Source organism: Balaenoptera borealis (genome assembly GCF_965194805.1).
Source record: "Balaenoptera borealis genome assembly, chromosome: 17".
Taxonomy (NCBI): Eukaryota; Metazoa; Chordata; class Mammalia; order Artiodactyla; family Balaenopteridae; genus Balaenoptera; species Balaenoptera borealis.
Window position 1 is genome coordinate 80,166,245 of NC_138876.1, and position 20,700 is coordinate 80,186,944.

The 20,700-nt window shown below is 46.7% G+C and overlaps 2 long non-coding RNA genes across 3 annotated transcripts in view; one reads left to right on the forward strand and one right to left on the reverse strand.

Moving 5' to 3' along the window:
* Positions 1–13,755, reverse strand: part of LOC309615341 — a 53,783-nt gene extending 40,028 nt beyond the window's left edge. Inside the window, exon 1 of the long non-coding RNA XR_014236756.1 lies at positions 13,711–13,755. This is a non-coding gene — a long non-coding RNA (uncharacterized lncRNA). The remainder of the gene's footprint in view (positions 1–13,710) is intronic.
* On the forward strand, positions 824–20,365 carry LOC309615336. Of its 2 annotated transcripts, none has more exons than XR_014236748.1 (3): positions 824–7,170; positions 13,618–20,045; positions 20,295–20,365. It is a non-coding gene; the product is annotated as an uncharacterized lncRNA (long non-coding RNA). The 2 variants fall into 2 exon arrangements; XR_014236749.1 differs by lacking the exon at positions 20,295–20,365 and having other exon boundaries at positions 13,618–19,086; positions 19,782–19,846.
* Positions 20,366–20,700: the final 335 nt, after the last annotated feature.

The following is a 20,700-nucleotide window of genomic DNA, read 5'->3' on the forward strand; positions in this document are numbered from 1 at the left end:
GAGGATCAAACGCTGTAGACAAGGTAAATCTCAAGTTAATTCACGTCAAAATTAATGTTTTAAAAAATCACTCACTCTCATCCCAGGGTCCTGATCATAAGACAGGAGGATGTGAGCCCACGCCTAGCCAGTGAGTCTAACTCTGCCCGAGAATCAGAGTTCTGCCCTAGTGAATATTGTGGTTAAAGAAAAACAAAGAGGTTGCCCTCACAGGACCCGCGAGGCCCCAGGCAGTGAAGGAAGGGGGCGGAGGGTGGGCACCCAACATCCAGAGCCGTGGCCCACCTGCTGATCCACGTTCACATACAACGTCCCCTGTCACTGCCACCTTCCTGCCGGCGTCCCCAGACCCGCTCCATTCCAATAAATTTCCCTAGTCCCTTCCAACTTCCAACAGGCTTATTTTAACGTCTGCTGTGGAAGCTACATTCTACTTGTGCCTTCCTTTCTGTTTTAACCACAGCCAATCCAGGCAAAGACAGTATCCTCTGTGTCCCCAACATTCTAGCCACAGGGATGGGGAGAGGAGGCTTGGGGGACCTCTGCCTCTCGAGAGTGTGCGATTGGCCGCTCTGGCACACCTCTGCACACCCCTTAGCTCCTAGATCTCTCCATCTGCTCATGGGAATGTCCACCCTGGTGGGGTCTTTTTTGTTTTTGGCCGTGCCTTGTGGCTTGTGGGATCTTAGTTACCCAACCAGGCATTGAACCTGGGCCCCATGAAGTGAAAGCACCAAGCCCTAACCACTGGACTGCCAGGGAAGTCCCCACCCTCGTGCTTTTTAAGGCCTCTTGCAGCCACTGGTTCCCTGGGGTGGAAGGCGAGGTGCTTCCTGTTTCCCCTCCCCCAACCGTAAATCCACCCTCCCCCCGTACCCATCCAGAGTGTAAAAGCCCACACGCAGCTCTCCTCACTTCCCCCTTGCCCAGGGGCCTCTGACCAGATTTGGGGGTGTCGACGGAAATAATCAATAAACAATCTACCAAAGGAATAGAAAACAGTTTGGTTTGAGCCAAACTGAGGCCTAGAGCCCAGGAGACACAGATTCAAGAAGCACTTGAACTGTGTCCTGCCCGACTACAAAACGGGGGGTGCTTATAAAGGCAAAAACCGCAAAATTAGGTAACGTAAGTTGTTTTTCAAGAATTATCATGGGAGCTGGGAAGAAGTAAGGGTGCTTGTTAAGCAGGGATCGGGTGGGGTCTGAAGTAGTTGCACGCTCAAGGGGAGACCTTGAGACCGTGAGGTGGCAGCTGGAAGCTGTTCCCAGATAGTGCTTTGAAAACAGCTGGTGGTGTCCTTGAGTTTGATACGGTTCAGAATTCAGGTTCTCAGTGACGCACGAACAACATGTCTGAAACCACACCCATAATGACCACCAGGCTCCATTTTGGGTGCCTGAACCACAGTTACTCCATTTTGACTTTTAAATGCATCCTTTTCTTTACTGGTTAAAGCAGATGTACGATGCACGTTTAAAAGGCCACAAACACGCCCTCTAGTTTGTTAGCATTAAGCTTAAGTTAAGTCATGTATAAGCCAGAATGACTTCCCCATACCTCGATGTGTGAAAATGTCTTCCATCAGGGGAAAGGGACCAGGGGAGAGAGCAACCTTTCAGCGCATCTTAACTTCCAGCGGAGCTCACACCCTGGCCACTGCTCCGTGGCGCGTCTGTGCCGGAGACCGGGGGAAGTGACCCCATCCTCCTGTACACTCAGCTCTGCTGGAAATCCGAGCACTGCCCGGGGATCAAGGAAGCTGGGTGGGCAGGAGAGACGGGCGGTGACTGTACGTGAGAATTCTAGGAAAGCAGGACTTGGGGACACCCCTAGGCAATGTCCAGTCCAAAACCATTGTTCTTATCAGTGTTGGGAGAATACGAAAAGCATCGTGTTCCTGAAAGACAGAACCACAAAATGCCAAGTGTCAGATTCCTAAGACTGTGACTCACGACAGCCTATTTCTCCCCTCTTGTTCACTCTTTCCGTTATTTTCTCCCGAGTAAATACTTACTGAGCCCCTGCTCAGCATCCAGGATCACTCTTTGTGCTGGTTGTAGCGGCGTCAGCGACTTACTTTAAATTATTTCAGTATAGTCAGTGTGCAAGTGTGTGTGCCAGCTAGTTTCAGCTTGAATTCCCGCACGTGTGATCAGGAATGCACGCCCCAGGGGCCGTCCACTAGCTGCACATGCTAGACACCACCCAGAGGCAGCTTCCAGCCTTCTGTCCCGCAGATCCCAGCTGGCACTAAGGACATGCCTGTTGGCATCCTGACCATCAAAAATGGGTATTCGCTGCCGACACCAGCGACTTGCTAATTATCATAATGAATGTGAGAAGTGGGGGTCTTACTGGCTAAAGACGTTCAAGACAGGAGAAATGGTGTGAAATGTTGAGACTTTCAGTTTGGAAGGATGAAAACCTTCTGGAGGTGCATGGTGGTGATGGTTGTACAGCCATGTGAATGGACTGAATGCCACTGAACCGTACACTTAAAAATGGTTTAAAATGTAACTTTTATGTTATGTGCATTTTATCATAAAATTTTTATAAGGTTTAGACACTGCCCGTCCTTGCATGAACAGGGACTAACAATAGTGAAGCTTGTCACCGGCGTCCTTCAAAAAGGCCCCCAAGGCTAGGTCCCTGCGGGGTCTGTGCCTCACCTTTGCTTCAGGAGGATTTCTGATTGCTTAGTACCAACCAGAAAGGCTCCAAATTCAGTCCCTCAAGGAGAGGCCAGCAAGCTTTTGCAGTAAAGGGCCAGACAGCAAGTATTTTATCTTCGTGGGTCACAGAGTCTGCTGAGATTACTCAGCTCTGCCGTCAGAGCAGGAAAGCAGTCACGGGCAGCACCTAAATGAATGAGTGTAGCTATGTTTCAATAAAATTCCATTTACAGAAGTTTGGCCCAGAACTCAGTATGCCGCCCCCTGCTCGAAATTGCTGGAATGCTGCGTGTCCCTTGAGTGGTCTTTTCACACAAGGTGAGGTGAGACCACTTCTACTTGCTTTGCCGAATGATGTTTACTGCCTGAGCGTCCGTGTGGTAGACCCCTTGGGTGAGTCTTGCCTACTGCATAGCCTAGAAGTGGGAGGGGCTGAGTCGTCAGCCTTAACACCTCAAATGTCCTGGCAACCCCATCATCTGCCTCAGAGAACCGGGAGCTGGCGTGACCACAAGGCTGCGGGCTCTGCCACAGATGGCCAGTTCTTTTCATTTAAAAGTAAAACATACAAAAAAAAAAAAAAAAAGTAAAACATACAATGGAATACTACTCAGCCAAAAAACGAAAAAAATAAGGCAACATGGATGAACCTAGAGATAATCATACTAAGCGAAGTTAAGTCAGACAGCGAAAGACAAATACCATATGACATCACTTACCGGTGGGATTTAAATATGATACAGATGAACTTATTTACAAAACAGAAACAGACTCACAGACAGAGAGAACAGACTTGTGGTTACCAAGGGGGAGGGGGTGGGGGAGGGATGCATTGGGAGTTTGGCATTAGCAGATGCAAACTCTCAATATTACACACAGAATGGATAAACAACAAGGTCCTACTGTAGAGCACAGGAAACTATTCAATACCCTGTGTTAAACCATAATGGAAAAGAATACGGAAAAGAATATATGTGTGTGTGTGTGCGTGTGTGTAACTAAATCACTCTGCTGTAAGCAGAAGTCAACACAACATTGTAAATCAACTATACTCAATAGAATAAATTTAAAAAAAAAAACAAAAATAAGACAAAGCATTCTGCATTAAAGGGGTAAGAGCTACAGGAGGATAGAAATGAGGGAATTGGGTGTTCCCAGGGAGGAGATGGGGGTACTAACTGTGCATTTCTAGGAGGTAATGGGCTTGCTGGGAGGAGGTGAGCTTCAACCCCAAGGAAAGTCGCCCTTAGCTTATCTCCCTGATAAGTTTCAGGCACTTCCCTCAGAGAATCCACCCTTTAACACCTTCTTTGATGAACTAGAGCTAAAAAGGAAGGAAGTCTTTGTATTCATTTATTTATTTTATGTTTCTTGATTATATCTTTCTCCTCTGATTTGCCTTAGATCTGAGAAATGCAGAAAATGTGTTTTACTGGTATTTCTTTTTAGCACTTCTGATATTCTGGGGCCAGACATTCAAATCCTGTGTAACCCAGCACAAGTCGCTAACCTCTCTAAGCCTCGGCTTGCACTGTAAGATGGGGCTGGCTGTGTGGTGCAGACTGAGAATATACACGAAAGTGCTTAGTGTAGCAGCACCCTTGATTATTACCCAGGCTGGCACTGCCCTCCCGGCCAGGGCACGTGATGTTCAGAGTCGACTCTGGTCTAATGGAGTTGCATTGCATTTGGGACAGAGGAAGGTGTGCTCTTTGCAAACAGCATGGTCGTATCATGGGAAGAATGTGGCCTTTGCAGCCCAGACTTGGGCTCAAATTCTTGCCATATCTATTTGCTCACTGAGTGACCTTGAGTATTTAATTAACATCTGAATCCCATTTTCCTCTTCTCGAAAATGAACATCTAATACTCACTGGATTGGAGATAATGCTCATAGGGAATTATCTGGATGGACCGACTCCTGTTAATTTTCTCCTTTCCCCTTGTAACAACTTCACAGGAAGGAGGAAAGGTAATCCTCCTTCTGGGGCCCCTCACTGTGCATTCCAGAAGTCCTGGGTGATGACTCAAAGTCAGGATGTGGCCCACTGTCCTGGCCATCGCTGGGAATATGGCGGAGGCAAATGCAACTTGCAAGAGTAAAGCAAAGTATCCCGGGCAATGAACTGGATTCCAGACCCTTTGAACAAATTATCATTCCCACACGAATTGTCCTCTTATCATTGGAACGTTTTTTTTGATAAAATGATTTAAAATGTTAAAAATAAAGATTTTAAAGAACCATAATTCTCCTTCCTTCTGTGACTATTTTTGTTTTTAGCTATTATCTTGCAGTCTTTGCCCACCTGCAGACATGGTTTCTCATAGTTTCTGGCAAGGATTAAACTATTTACATCCTACTTTTTTATGTGACATTATTCATTTACCAGCACAGATCTCACATTATCCTATAAAATAGCTCCAGAATAGGCCACCATGTAAAAGTTTTACAATATTGGATGTGAATATTATATTCAGGTTTATGCTACAACAGGCCTCTTTATGACCATAGTTTTATTCTTTTTCATTTTTCTCTTTAGTAGATTATATTCTTTGCAAAAATTATGGAGGCTTTGATGCTTTATATTTGCAATGCATTCCCCTATAAAAATGAGAATGACCCTTTGTTGCCAAATAGTAGATTCTTCATCTGATTATAGCCAGGATTTTTGTTTGTTTGGTTTCTTTAAATTTGTATTGGAGTATAGTTGATTTACAATGTTGTGTTAGTTTCTGCTGTACAGCAAAGCGAATCAGTTATACATATACATATATCCACTCTTTTTGAGATTCTTTTCCCATATAGGTCATTACAGAGTATTGAGTAGAGTTCCCTGTGCTGTACAGTAGGTCCTTATTAGTTATCTATTTTAGAGAGTAGTGTATATATGTCAATCCCAATCTCCCAATTTATCCCTCCCCCACCCCTTTCCCCCCAGTAACCATAGGTTTGTTTTCTACATCTGTGATTCTATTTGTTTTGTAAATCAGTTCATTTGTACCATTGTTTTGGATTCCACATACAGGCAATATTATATGATATTTGTCTTATCATAAGATATTTGACTTACTTCACTCAGTATGACAATCTCTTAGTCCATTCATGTTGGTGCAAATGGCATTATTTCGTTCTTTTTTATGTACAGCCAGGAATTTGATCTGAGGGCTGATTTCACACCTGGAGAAATTGGGGTACAAACACATTCTAACTGACCTGTCCTTAGAACCCATTCATGCAATGTACTCATCTCACGTTTAAACGACCAGGAAAAGCAATGCTGTTGCGTATTTCAGCAGTCGGATCCCATGACAGATGACCCAGCATTTCCAGAGAGAAAAACCACCCTGGACTCACTGGAAGTCTGGAGCAGAAGTAAAGTAATGGGGGAGGGAGGGCAGGAAGAGAATTAGGACAAATAATCTGTTACACATACCTTGTGTGTAGCAAGAACAAACTGAAAGGGCACTCAGACTGCCTGAAGGGATAGGATGTAGCTGTGCTTCTGAATGGGTCTTATGTCCTATCGAAGCCCATTGTTTCATGGAACCCAGGCCTAACAATGTCCCATTGTGGCCATGCAAAGACAAGTTGGTTAAATCCGAGTTTTGCAGATCTCTGCCTTCACTTTCAGTCTCCCGGACTGTACCCCGAGGATGGCTCTGCTCTCACTGCCTGTGTTGCCACGCTGCTGGCCATGTAAGTAAGGATGGTTTACAGGCTCCTTGGAGGACACTGTAAATCTCTCACCTTGCTCCGACTTTATTAAGTGTAAAGACTGTAGCACACGTCTCCAGAGAGATGACAAGGGGAAAACTATCTCTAGAATTGCCGACCCTACTGCCCATCTGCAAAGCCACCTCTGGAGCCACGAGGACGCTTCACGCAGATGGAAGATGTTCTTAAGGCTTTTATACAAATCAGCGGGTGGGTTGATGCGTTCATTTTAAAGGGAATTTGAAGACCAACTTCAATTGCAAGAGACTGCTTTGCTTTAAATAAGCCTGGAATGGGAATTAGTACCAAGAGGATTTTAAAATCCCTGCACTGAAACAACAACCCCTATGGCGACCGAGTGTTCTTGTTGCCCCAGATTTCTGGGTCATGTGACATCTCGCCACAAACGCACAAGGACTGGGTAACCAGCCAACAGGAGATGTTTAATAAGGAGGCACTGGAATGATGGAAAATTCCCTGGAAATCATCTATTTCTGATCTCACCTCCCAGATGGGGAAGGTGCTGGCTTCTGATGGGGAGGTTTTGCATTGCTTGCTGATGGTTTCTACAGAGAAGCAAAGACATGAAAACCCAGATGTTTCAAAGAAGGGAAAATGTTATCATTGCCACGTGCTCCGTGGTCGTGCCTTTGTCTTTTTCTTCCTATCTGGGTCGGAGGATCCTGGTAGAGATGGGCTTTGGTACAAGACCCCTGCTGGACGTGGAGTGAACAGAAAGAAGAGGCTGGGGGTCTCTTAGGCTGATTCCTTTGAAAAGGGGTGAGTTCCAGAGTCTAAAATATACTATTCTATCTGGTCAAGGAGCCTGTGGCACGGACGTGGAAGGAAAGCACCCCCCCTCTGACGCCACCTGCCCCGGGCGGCCACAGGCTGGCTTCTCCATCTCTCTGTCGCATCCCTTCCTCCATCTATAAGGGGGGGTGATGACTGTCCTAGTGTCCTCACAAGGATACAAAGAGACCTAATGTAGGTGGAAGCGCTTTATAAAAATAAGTTATGTGTCTTTTGGGTTGATTAACAAACACTGAGGGAAGGCTGGGGCTTGGGCTTGCACGCTCAAGTGTGCCTCTTCCTAGCACTGGCCGCACTCCCGCACCACTCACACTGAGAACTAGTTGAGAACTGCTTTCCGCATTTGCAGAAGCTGTACCTCCTCCTTTCCTCCACGGGGGCCAGGGCACCCGGAGGACCAACTTACTCGGGCTTAGCAGGGAGCCCATTAGCTTGAAGCTCGGTGGAAAAGGTGGAAACAGGCTGAGGGTGGAGGAGGTTTGGGGCACAAACCATAGCCCGCATTTCTCCTAACAGGACATCGATCAAACCTAGTTTTGGATGAAAGAGAGGTAGGTGACATTTTCTAAGTCGTGTTTCGATCTTCGTAACTTAAAACGTCTGCTTTTTATATGTTTAGCTATGCTATGTATTTTTAAGACACTCTGGGTCCAGTTCTTTAGATCTAAAACCCAATCCTCTGATTCATGAGGGTGTTACCCTTTTTCCTATCTGATTGTAAAAGAAGAGAAGTATGTGTTTTATCTGGGTAAGCCTGGTCCTCTTCAGCAGCCTCAGTGAATACTTAGTGGGTGTGGCTAACTGGATGTCACCTGGAGCCTTCGTCACGAAGGTCGTCACAGAAAGAAGTACGTTAAGTGATAATCCTTCCTGTGACTTGTTTCCCCATCTGTGAAGTGAGGAGTTTAGATTAGACGATCCCATCCAGTCGACATGGAGTAAACAGTGACCTTTCACGACGTGGATTTTCTCTTCTGCTTCTGCCCACCCACCCATCCCCCGCTCCCCTAACCCTGGGGTTTAGTAAACAGTAAACCCGCCCGCAGGGGCAGGGGCAGGGGCAGGGGCGGGAGAGGGGTCCTCACGGATTCCTCTGGTCCACTCAACCCTCACTCGCCTTTCCAATATCCACCAACGGGAAAACCCAAGATTTCTCTGAGTAGGTTGAGTTCAGGTCAGCAATCATGCGGGGATTGACTCTTACAAAACAAAATCTGTGCTAGGCTCTGGGAATACAAAGTAAGTGCATGCCTGTCTTTAAGGGCCTTTCCATCTTAGTAGGGGAGAGAATCAGAGAAACAGAACAGTGAGATAACAAAGCCAGTGCTCTGCAAGGCACATGCTCAGGTGGGGAGGAGCTCGGAGTGGGGAGAGAACCTGGACCAGTCCACTGGATCTGGCACGGGTAGAAGAATCGCACAGCAACGCGGGTTCAGGTCGCGGGGCTCCACGGCCAACTGAGACCAAATGGAGTCAACATAACGTGCTGGAGCCCTAGGGACTGTTGAGCTACCTTCCAAACATTCTAATATGATGAGATGTCGTCTGTCGGAGGTGAGAGAGCAGTGGCAGGAGATCCGCCGCACCTCCATTAACCTTCACACAATAGGTCTGATAAAGCCCCCTCTTCAAACAAAGTCTCAGCAATCACTTTATCAGATGTAATTACATTTTCTAATCTCACAGTGACTTCCTCAAAGGTACTGAGAAACTCAGGTGAAGGATCTTCCCACAGGTTATCTGTTTAGGTTCTGTCCAGTTTACGGCTGCAGGTCTAAGCTTTATTAAGCATTGTCCTGGCCCTCCAGGTGGTATCACAGCAAAGCAATCCCCTCGACCCGGAGAGATTGACCCCCAGTGCTAGGGGCCACATCTAATCCACCTCTATCCCTGAACAATGTCATCACTATGCCACCCAGGCCCCTCCCTCTGCTTGAGAAACCTCAAAGGCACTTGGTGACATTCGGGCTGAGGAGGTGCCTCGTTTGTTCAGTGTGACCACCTGAGCTACACTCACCTCACAGGTGAGGTCTGGATTACACCTGAGGCTCATGGTTGCTAGACCCAAGATTCCATGTACAAGGGCGCTGTCAGTGTGATGGGGTGATTAAAGACAAGTGGCATTAAAACCTGGTCTGAGATTGCGTAAAAATCATAGGTAGGCGGGTGACCCAGTTTGTCATCCAGGGCTTCTTATTTGTGAGTTAATTAAAAGAAGAAAAACTTGGGGTGGGGGGCAGGGAGGGACAATGCTGGTACATATATCATTAGCCCTAAATGTCCTACAGTTCCTCAAGCCTTTCTTTTGGTGAATTCTTCTCTTTTTTTGGAAATATTTTCCTAGTAGCTTTAGGATTTCTCCAGCTCTGATTGTGCTGCTTACTAAGCAGTGACTTGATTACAAGCCCCTTTACCCTCTCCGTAAACAATACAGAGACATGACCCTCCACCATACCTGAGGGCTACGGAGTTATAAAATTCAGTATTTCTCTCTTGTCCAGTTAGAAGCTTGAGTGTCGGTTTAGTTAAATCCTGTAACTTTGCAAGTCCATTCTTTGGAAATAACTGTGCAATGCTTCATTTCCCAGGCATATAGGAGAGGTTTCTACCCCTCCACGTCAGTCCTCCCCCTTTCCCTCTGCAAGTCACACCTGATCTTCAAGGGGTAGCTGTTATGTCGTGGCACAGTAAAGGTGTCCTTATGAAAAAGTTCTCCTATATTTTTGTTACCAATTTGCCCTTTCAGAAGTGATAAGTGCTTCAACATCCGGTTAATTCAGGCACCATGAGATAGTAAATGGTGCAACGGGATAAATTAGCTCCTGGTCTGGGTGATCAAGGAAGCCATGCCCGACGCAGTTTGGAAGCCAGGTGTATGGAAAACAGGGTACCCGGAAAGCTCATCCCAGCCCTGCCTCAAAACCAGCTCTGGGACCCGGGGCCCCTCTGTAGCCTGAAATCTATCTTCTCCTGAGGGATCTGGGTGTAAAATGCGTGTTCCGAGGATTGTGTTGGTCAAGCACAGATGGTCCCTTGTGACACCAGGACTTGACCTTGGGCAGGGGGTCTTCTTTCTTTCTTTTACCACCTTTAACTCATGAACTATTTAGTCTAATCTATTTAAAGAAAGTGGTGCAATGATGCCCAGATGAAGACTCTGCCAGAAAAAACAAAATCCTAATCGCTTTTTTCAAGTTACATTTATTACCAAGTGCCGGGTAAGTTCTTCACGAGGCACCACCGGGTTAAACCTCATACCAAACTCTGGGTATCATACCCGTTTCTGAGATGCGGAAACTGGGGTCGACAGGCTAGAATGTGCTCAGGTCACTCACTAGTACACAGTGCAGCTGGCACAAATGAATCCAGACCGCATGTTCTTTACTATTACTCCTGGGAACTAAACTCACAGCGATTTGAATAGCATCTCGTCTGATCGGGGTACATACAGTGGGGCTGGGCCTGGGATTGACCTAAGATTGTCCTGTATTTACATGAACTTGGGCTTTTGTTTAAATTTCCTTTATAGTCTTCTAAAGTCAAGTCTGTAAGGTCTTGCATGAATCAGAAGAAGAAAATGTCCAAGATGCTCGTGAGAGGAGGAAGAGGGTGAAATATCATTAGATGGTCAGAGGGGGAAATGATCAGTTTCAAGCTGCTCTAATCAACTGAATCGCTCCCTATTTGTACAAAGAGAACAGGGCGATCCAAGCCAATTTGCGTTCCTATCTTTGGGGCGTGACGCTTGTGACTGGTACAGTTCCTGAAGATGTTTTAACAACCCCTCCCTGCCTCCACTGCTCCCCCTCAACGAGGCAAAGCAGACCTGGGGGCCTGAGGACCCGCCTCGCTGGAACACCCAGTGGTGGGAGAGAGTCGCGCATAAGCAAGTAGGCTATGCGAAGAATTTGTAGAGGACACAGAAGTTCACAAATGGAATGGCCTCCGAGCTCCCCAAAGAATCTCGTTTCTAATCTTCCTTTGTATTATAAGACGTGGTCTGGAAGCACAGCCAGCCAGAATTAAGAGACAAAGCCCATTTTCCAGGAGGGAGGGCCCTTCTCCACATAACGCCCTTCCTCTCATATTCTTACAAAATGATGATCTGTTGGCCCTCTCAGTGTGGAATCTCCCTGGAATCTCCCGTTGGCCGCCCTGCCCAGCCGCTCACACTGAACCTCTGATAGCCTCTCCTCTCGTGAGGAAGCTGTGGACAGGTGGCCGGGAGACGAGGGTGGGAGGGGACATTCAGGCCGGGGGAGCCGCTCACAGACTCCAAGCAGAGGTTCCTCCAACTCGGCTGCCCGTTGCAGTCACCTGAGGGGCGCAGGACCGTCCCCACACTCACGCTTGACCCCCAGATTAATGAACAGGGCCTCTGGGGTCAGGACGCAGACATCTGAGATCCTGGGGTGCAGAGGGTGAACCCAAAGAAAGGCCGGGGGTGAGGCCGAGGGCTGGTGTTGGAAAGTGTGTGGAGGAGACGGTGGGGTCTTAGATGCATCCCCTGGTTCTTAAGTATGAGAGGAGCGTGACCAGGTGCTACAGGAGAATAAGGAACAGGGCGAGGACAACGGTGAAGCAGGACAAGCAGCGAAGAGGCTGCTGTGATGCCCGACAGGAGACGTCGGTGTCAGGCCTGATTCCGGACACAGTAAGGACCCAGAGCACACAGGATGGGGGTGGAGACAGCAGAGGGAGTGATGCGGGAAGAGTCAGGGGGCGGGGCCTACATGCGCAAAGGGGACGGAGAGCGGGGACGGGTCATGACCACCCAAAGCAGCCTCCTGGGCTTCTGCTGCTTTTCAAGATATGCCAGCTGGACAAGCCCATGGGGCCAGCAGCTCTGGGGCCTCCGCACCGTGCTGTCGCCCTGGACCCAGGAGTCCTTGCTCCACGCAGGTGAGAAGGAGTCATCATCTCCAGGCCACCAGTGCCCCACACCTAAGTCTTAGGGCCCCGAACAGGCTCCGTCAGCATCACGGAAGTATCTACAGGGTGACCATCTTTTCCACGCCAGAAACTGGAACACGTGCGCTGACCATGAGTTTTCACAACACTTCAAGTATGATCTCAGGGACATCACCTGGATACCAAACTGTTGAAATTTCTAAGTCCTTTTTACTTTTTATGTGACTCTAAAGATAGGGTATTTATTTATTTACCTACTTACTTACTTATCTTGGCCGTGCCCGGGTGGCTTGTGGTATCTTAGTGCCCTGAGCAGGGATTGAACCCGGGCCCTCGGCAGTGAGAGCACGGAGTCCTAACCACTGGACCACCAGGGAATTCCCAAGATAGGGTATTTAAAATAGGACTATCCCAGAAAACCCTGGAAGTATAATTTCCATAATCAAATACTACACTGTTTTGTTTACCAAGTATTGTTTACTACGTAAAAAATAATTTTGAAAATATTCGCCAAAAACGAGGACATGAATGTGTGCAGTAATAAGCTTTCTTATTCTTACAAATAAAATCAGAAGTGGTCCTCAACATAGCCACCCAACTTAACTCAGCTCCACTCTGTCCTCTCTGCTATGTTATTTTTAATTACTGGTTCGATTTTACAGAGTGAAGAACAGCACCAGTCTTCTGAAGTCTTTCATAATTCAAATCTACACAAAATTGTTATGAGAGAGGAAGGAGGGACCAAGAAATAAAGGAGTTTCCAGAAATGATAAAATAAAAATAAAGTCCTATGATATGTCTATAATAAAAAAGAAATTTGAATTATGAAATAAAGCTATGAGGAAGAAACCCAGCCCCAAGGTTGCAAATTTGACTAAGTATTTAGCATTCGATCCATTCTTCGATTTATTTCAGTTAAGGGTACTGATAAATTATAGCACAGAACAAAGTGAGAAGAACACCGCGTCCCGGCCCGGCTCTGTCCTCATGCTTTCTGTGGGCCCCCAGCTGCCCCTCCTTTTCGAGCCTCGGATGCCGCTCTCTCTCATGAGCCATTGGAATAGGAGTGTTTCTCCACCCTTCTGCCTGTTAGACTCCCCTAGGGAGATTTTTAAACACATCAATGCTCCTAGAAATTTCCAGAACTCTTAAACTGGATTCTGGTCATAGGTCCTTGGGATCAATATTTCTAAAAAGCTCCCCGAGTGGTTCCAACGCATTGCCAGAGCTGAGAATTACTGGATGAGAGAGATGATTTCTATGCTCTCTTCGAAAAAATTAGGGTTTTTAAACCGAATTTCATGGGACACTTCTCCCTCAGGCTCTCATTCCAAAAAGAAAATCCAGAATAGCACAAGCTTCCGTTTGTTTCCAGGAAACACACACATGCAAAGATGTAGAGGTCAAGACCAAGGTTTACGTATGACTCTCAGCATCAGGATGGTTTGGCTGATTTTAAGGAGAAATTCTAAATAGTTTCTAAACAGTATTTGTTGCTTCCAGGTACACTGAGAGGTCCCCAGGTGAGCAAGAAGGAAAGGAAAACGATGGAGCCCTGGGCCAGCTCTCACGTGGGAACCGGCCGCGGCCACTAACCTTTACGCCAGTGGAGTGAGCCGTCCTCTGAACACAATAGAAGCTCTGCCACTTTGAAGATAAGCTCGCACAGCCCGCTTGAAACAATAATTCTGTACTTTCTTTCCTGTTTCTAGATTTATTTTAAGTATTAGTATAAAATGTCACAGCAGCTGATAGCGGCCAGATCAGTTTGTATAAAACTCGACTGCCTGTTTGTGGTATATTACGGCTATATTTGACACAGGAAAGCACTTAATCATGCATGCTATCAGCAGACCACACCCACCTTTGTGAGGACCCTCCGAGGCCTCGAGATTTATCACTGTGAACTTGAACTGGATGGACAGGCCCTGATGGATAACACAGGCTGCTTCTGAGAAGTTGGGGCTAAAAGGGTACCATCCACAATCCACAACAGTGCCAGGAGAAAGTCGCCCAGGGATGCCCTGACTCTTATCTCAGGCTGAAATTTTAGGAGTGTAAATCTGATGATTTGGCAATTGTGGGAACCTCCCGAAGCCCCATTTTACCTCCACATTAAATGGTCTTTTTCTGAAGCCGTTAACCACATTTTCCTCTGTACACCACCTGATAAGTGATCCAGCTTAAGGAGGAAAGGCCGGCGTCTTTGCTGTTTACCACCCTCCATTCCAGTGGGTCATTCTATTTGCATATTTGTAGGTCTCAGCACCTGAGAGCCGGCACCGTGGGCAAGGCATGCGGGTGGAGGCCCTTCTCTCCATTTCATACGCTGGACACCCGAGGCCCATAACAGAAGTAAGTGACCTGACCAAGGGAAACATCCACAGGGGATCGCAATCCAGAAATCCTAGCCCTAACTCCTTCCTCTTGCACGCAAAGCACTCGGGCCACGCGATCTGGTGTTGGCATTTGACCAGAAGTCAAGAAATCTGGATTCCACTCTTGGTTTCCACTTTCTGCAGTGAAAATGTGACCTTTCATAAATCACCTCTGACGTCTGCTTCCACCTCTGAAATGGGGATGCTTGTCCCCACGTACCCAACGGGGATATACCCAGATAGGTAGGCACATCTCGGAGGACCGCTGTCGAATGGATAGGAAATATTTACCACGTTGTCATTAAATATTAATATTTTTAAGTACCTGTTTGGAATTACACTCTGGGGCCAGACTGACTGGTCACAGCTCAGCTCTTCCAAGGCGCTTACAAAACCTCTCCTAGGGACTTCCCTGGTGGCGCAGTGGTTAAGAATCCACCTGCCAATGCAGGGGACACAGGTTCGAGCCCTGGTCCGGGAAGATCCCACATGCCGCAGAGCAACTAAGCCCGTGTGCCACAACTACTGAGCCTGCGCTCTAGAGCCCGTGAGGCACAACTACTGAGTCTGCATGCCACAACTACTGAAGCCCGCGCACCTAGAGCCCATGCTCCGCAACAAGAGAAGCCACTGCAATGAGAAGCCTGCGCACCGCAACAAAGAGTAGCCCCCGCTCACCGCAACTAGAGAAAGCCCGCGTACAGCAACGAAGACCCAACGCAGCCAAAAATAAATAAATAAACAAATAAATAAATTTATTTAAAAAAAAAAAAAAAACCTCTCCTAGCCTCAGTTTCCTCATCTGTAAAGCAGCAATAGTAGAATCCCATAGCTTTTTTTCCCCCTCTTTATTATGGACATTTTCAAACATACTTTTAATGGTAGAGGGAACAGTAGAATGAACTATGGAAATTAGTACATCGCCTAGTCCCAAATATTTTTTTCTGAATTCCTTTAAACCAAATCCTAGGTATCAAGGCTTTTTCCCATCTCTGGCTAATTAGGTTATGCATTTTCTAACATCACCACCATGCCATGCCATGTCACACCCAGCAAAATTAACAATAATTCTTTAACATCATCTAATATCTAGTCCATGGCCAATTTCCCTGGTTTTCTCAAAGATGTATTTTTACAGTTGGTTTATTAATTCAGAATGCTAATAAGCTCCAAATGCTGAACATGGTTACTATGTATCTTAAGCCATGTTTATTCTGTAACAGTTCTCTCTCTCTCTCTCTCTCTCTCTCCACTTAAATCAAAACATTGTTTTGTTGGAGAAACCATATCATTTATCTTGCGGAATCTTCCACATTCTGGATTAGGTTGACTGCTTCCTTCTACTGGTATCTAACTTTTCCCTGTCAGTCTTCAGTATGGATGTCATCATAGGTTTGATGGTAAGGATTACATGAGTTAATACCTGTAAAACACTTAGTACCATATTAGTTTGCAAGGGCTGCTGTAACAAAATATCACAAACTGGGTGGCTTAAACGACAGACATTTACTGTATCACAGTTCTGGAGGCCGGAGTCCATAATCCAGTGTTCTTAGGGTTGGTTCCTTCTGAGGGCCATGAGGGAAGGATCCAGCCTTCTCTTCTTGGTTTGCAGAAGCCATTGCTCCCTGTGTCTCTTCACCTGCTCTTCCCTGTATTTGTGTCTGTCTCTGTGTCCAAATTTGCCCTCCCTAGAAGGATGCCAGTCGTATTGGATTAGGACCTACCCTAATGACCTCATCTTAGTGAATCACATCTGCAACAACTCTATTGCCCAATAAGGTCACATTCTGAGGTGTTGAGGGTCAGGACTTCAACATATGCATTTTGTGGGGACACAGTTCAACCCATAAGAGCACAATACCTGGCACGTTGTAAGATTTCTATAAATATTAGCTAAGTTGTCAATAATTCCATCATTACCATGTTATATTGTTACTCATTTAAGGATTAAATGAGTCAATACATGTCAAACATTGAACATAATACCCAGCCCGTAGTGAAATTTCTATAACTATTAGCTATGAAGTTGTAATATGTTACAATGTTAATTATTTAGTAACTGTTTCCATACTGATGTATATTCACGTTAGAGTGTTACTTCTTTAGTAATTTTAATACTAATTTAAATTCATAAGGTGCAGTAAGAATGAGCCTCGGGCCAAATAAATTTTACTAGGTAGGGGCACAGGAAAAGATCTGAAACTTGGGAGACTAGAGGGAAAGGGGGAGCCTGGCGGCCACCAGAGCAGCTGGGAGCCCCACCTCGGGGAAGGTCAAGTCCTGGCTCTCCTGTGTCACCCAGCCACACCACCTGGACAAGTTACTTCTTCAGACTGAGGTTTCCTTCCCTCCAAAGTGATCAAACATTAGATATTCTCCAAGCCTCTTTCACTTCTGATATTCTAAGTTCTGTAAACAAAAGGACGGTGAAAGGCATAGCAGGCAACTGTCATTTGTAACATCAAAAAGCTATTTCACTATATTCATAGGATCACCAAAAAAGTTAAATGCTTAAAATGCATGCTTAAAATGTACTTTTATTTTAGTAAAAGTGGTCAAGTTGACATATGTCAGCCTTCTTTTATATCACAATTTTCTTCACTTTGGTTTATCCCTAGTTGTTTTTCTTTTTCTGTTTCATGGATCATTTTTATTTTCTTTTTATAAGTGAATTTTCTTTGCTCTCAGTGTTGTGGTTATTTCTTTCTTGTTTTTAAGCCTCTAACTAATTACTTTCTTTTTTACATTTTTTTAAAATTTTATTTTATATTACAGTATAGTTGATTTACAATGTTGTGTTAGTTTCAGGTGTACAGCAAAGTGATTCATTTATACATACACATATTTTCATTCTTTTTCAGATTCTTTCCCATATAGGTTGTTACAGAATATTGAGTAGAGTTCCCTGTGCTATACAGTAGGTCCTTGTTGTTCATCTATTTTATATATTAACTAATTAGTTTCTTTGTCTTCCTTTTCCATTTTTCCATCACTAAGCTCTCTTTCCTGACCTGTGTTCTCTGTTACTCCCCTCCTGGGTACATTTTCTTTTCTTCTCTCACTCATTTCTTTCTTCTCTAATCTGGATGAAGGAGTCCAAATCTCTTGCTACAAAGATGGAATCACTTACAGCATCCCACTGAGATTTCATCCTGAAAACTCTGCTTCCCTTTTTCAGATGAGAGCAGGAACCTGGAAAGCTGCCGGCCAGGGATAAAGACACAGGGCTTGGGATAAAGAACCACACAGCTCTTCACAACTTTACACGAACCCTCTGCCTCACACCCCACAGAAAGTCATCTGTGCCTACTGAATATTTCTCCCCGGGGACCACCCTACTAGGGAGCTCAGCTGCCCGGCACATTCACTGCCCAGGAGCCTACTGGTGAGAACGGCGGACAGGGATGACGCTCAACGGGGGAGAGCCTGTTGTGTGGCCAAAACACAGCCTTCGAGACGCTGACGCTGTGAGAAGTGAGGATACACGTGCGGATCATCAGAAATGATCGCTAATTGAAAAGAAAGCCCAGGGGGCTTCCCTTCCCTGGTGGCGCAGTGGTTAAGAATCCGCCTGCCAGTGCGGGGGACGCGGGTTCGAGCCCTGGTCCGGGAAGATCCCACGTGCCGCAGAGCAACTAAGTCCATAAGCCACAGCTACTGAGCCCACGAGCCACAACTACTGAAGCCCGTGCGCCTAGGGCCCGTGCTCTACAACAAGAGAAGCCCCTGCGATGAGAAGCCCGCGCACCGCAACGAAGAGTAGCCCCTGCTCGCCGCAACTAGAGAAAGCCCGCGCGCAGCAACGAATACCCAACGCAGCCGAAAATAAATAAATAAATTTATAAAAAAAAAAGGAAAGAAAGAAAGAAAAGAAAGTCCAGAGTCCACCGAGGGCTCTTAACATCTTCTTGTAGCCACACCCACAGTGAGGGGGGCCCAGGGGGCAGCTGCAGGGGGACGTGGCGAGAAGGGGGCAGTGGGGTCGAAGGGGCCACCCAGACCAGGAGCCGGCATCCAGGGGACTGTCTATCAAGAGGGCTCCTTCGTTTTCTGTCTCCACCCATCCGCCAGGCAGCCTTTTTGTCCTGGTTTCGTTTCCCTAATAAACTTCCCTCCTGAAAAGACACAGCTCCCATTAGAAAAAATTACATGGCCTTTCTGTGTCAGACCCATTTCACTTGCTTGGACAGTGTAAGCCAGTTCTCCCCTAAAACCTGATTACCCTGGATAAGCTGAAAGGCCAAAGTAATATGACCAGAGCTTGGCAACGTTTGGGATGTGAGGGCTAAACGATGTGGAAAGAGTCAAAGTCGGAGTTCCTAGAAGGGTGATACACCACATAGAATAGGACGACGTAGAGTCCATCCAAGTAATCACCTTCAGCCTGGCCTCCCCACCAACCGTCCCTATTGCTGTCTTGGGGTGGACGGTCTGTTGGAAGTCGTCTGGAACCTCAGGGGCCGTATTTCACGTCCATGTTCATTGAACAACTATATGTTAAGTGCTCACTACATGCAGGACCCTGAGATGGATGCCATGAGATTGTACAAGGATGAAGGACACAGGGTTGAGTCTGGAATATAAGACACACGTAAGTAACTAAAAGTGCAAACGTATTGGTTATTTGTATTATGTGTCATTTAGGATGCTGTCAGCAGCAAATAATAGAAAATTCCAACTTTTAATTTGGTTTAACTAAGAACTCTAGAAATAGGGTGATTGTAGGGTTGGTTAATGTAACAGCTGAGATGTCCTCCTGGACTAGGGTCTTTCCTTCTTCCCCTGCTGCCACCCAAGCACGCTGGCCTTGTCCTCGGGTCTGTCCCCTCACAGGCACAAGAGGGCAATAGTTCCAGTCACTGCACATGGCACATTGGGTGAAAGAACAGGGTCCAGTGTCTCCGTGTGTCTTTCCTTCATTTTTATGGACAGAAAATCATCCTTGGATCTGCCTCTCCTCCCCACTTTCTCTGGGTCTCACTTCTCAGAATTACGTCACCGGCAAGACAAATAATATTAACCTGAGCACTTGAACCAATCAAGATTCAACCCTCTGGGCCTGGGGAGGGAGCCCTGGACACCAGACACTGAAACAAAATCTGGATTCTGTTACCAAGGGAAAAAGGGGGGAAGGTTGGCTGTCAGGTGGACGGTCAACAGGGTTTACAGAAACACGTACTGTCGCTGGCACATTTACTTGAAGCTGTTCAGCCACATCCCACAGAGGTTTAGACAGATCTAAACCTGGACAACAAAGTATCTTGAGCGTCTTACATTGTTTTACAGGAGAAAGAAAAACACTGTTTCTCCCGGAACTGAGGACAGCTCTTGGGGCCACACGGCCGCTGCTCACCGCAGCCCTAATGTGCTGGGTCCCGTGTGCGGGTCTGGGCTGAGCATCCCATGCCCATTCGCTCCATCCGTTCTTACCACCGTCCTGCCGAGGGAATGTCTTATCCCCAGTCACACAAATTAAAGGAAACAAAAGCAAAAGCTTTGCTTCAAGGAAGTGAAGGAACTCGGCAGTCACACAGCTAAGATGTGACACAGGTGAGAGTCAGGTGGGAGCCCTCCCCTTGCGGTACCATCTCTACTGCATCTTGTGGGGATGACCGTGGGGTGGGGCTGGGGGGAGCACAGCTGCATGCCCCCCACAGGCTCTGTGCCGCCGTAGAACATGAGGCTCAGGGTTGGATGGAGAGAAGCCCCAGAGGCTTATAAGGGGGGTTGCTGGTTGTTTGAGGACCACCTGGGAATCTGGGAGCTACAGTGACAGGGATTTCCTCCCCTTTCTCCCAGGAAAGGTGGGTGCTCAGCGCTGCAGATGATAGCGGGACAAAGAGAGCAGACTTGTAAAACGCTCAGACGTGCACCCGAGAGCCACGTTATCCCATCACACTTCTCTCTAGGAAATCTGGAATCCCGTCTGCGTCCGTCCTAATTACAAGCGACACGCGTGTGCTGCCCTTCATGGCGTACGCGCCACCTCATCTGATGTCAGTGACGGACAGCCTGGACCAGCTCTGTCCCGGAGAACTTTCCACGACGGTGGGAAGGTTCCGTGTCTGCCCGCGTGATGCAGGTGCTACAAGCCCCATGGAGCCGGTGAGCACGTGAAATGTGCCTGGCGCGACAGAGGAACTGACTCTTTAGTTTTACCTAATTTTAGTTTAAATTTAAAGAGCCACATACGGCTCTGGCTGCC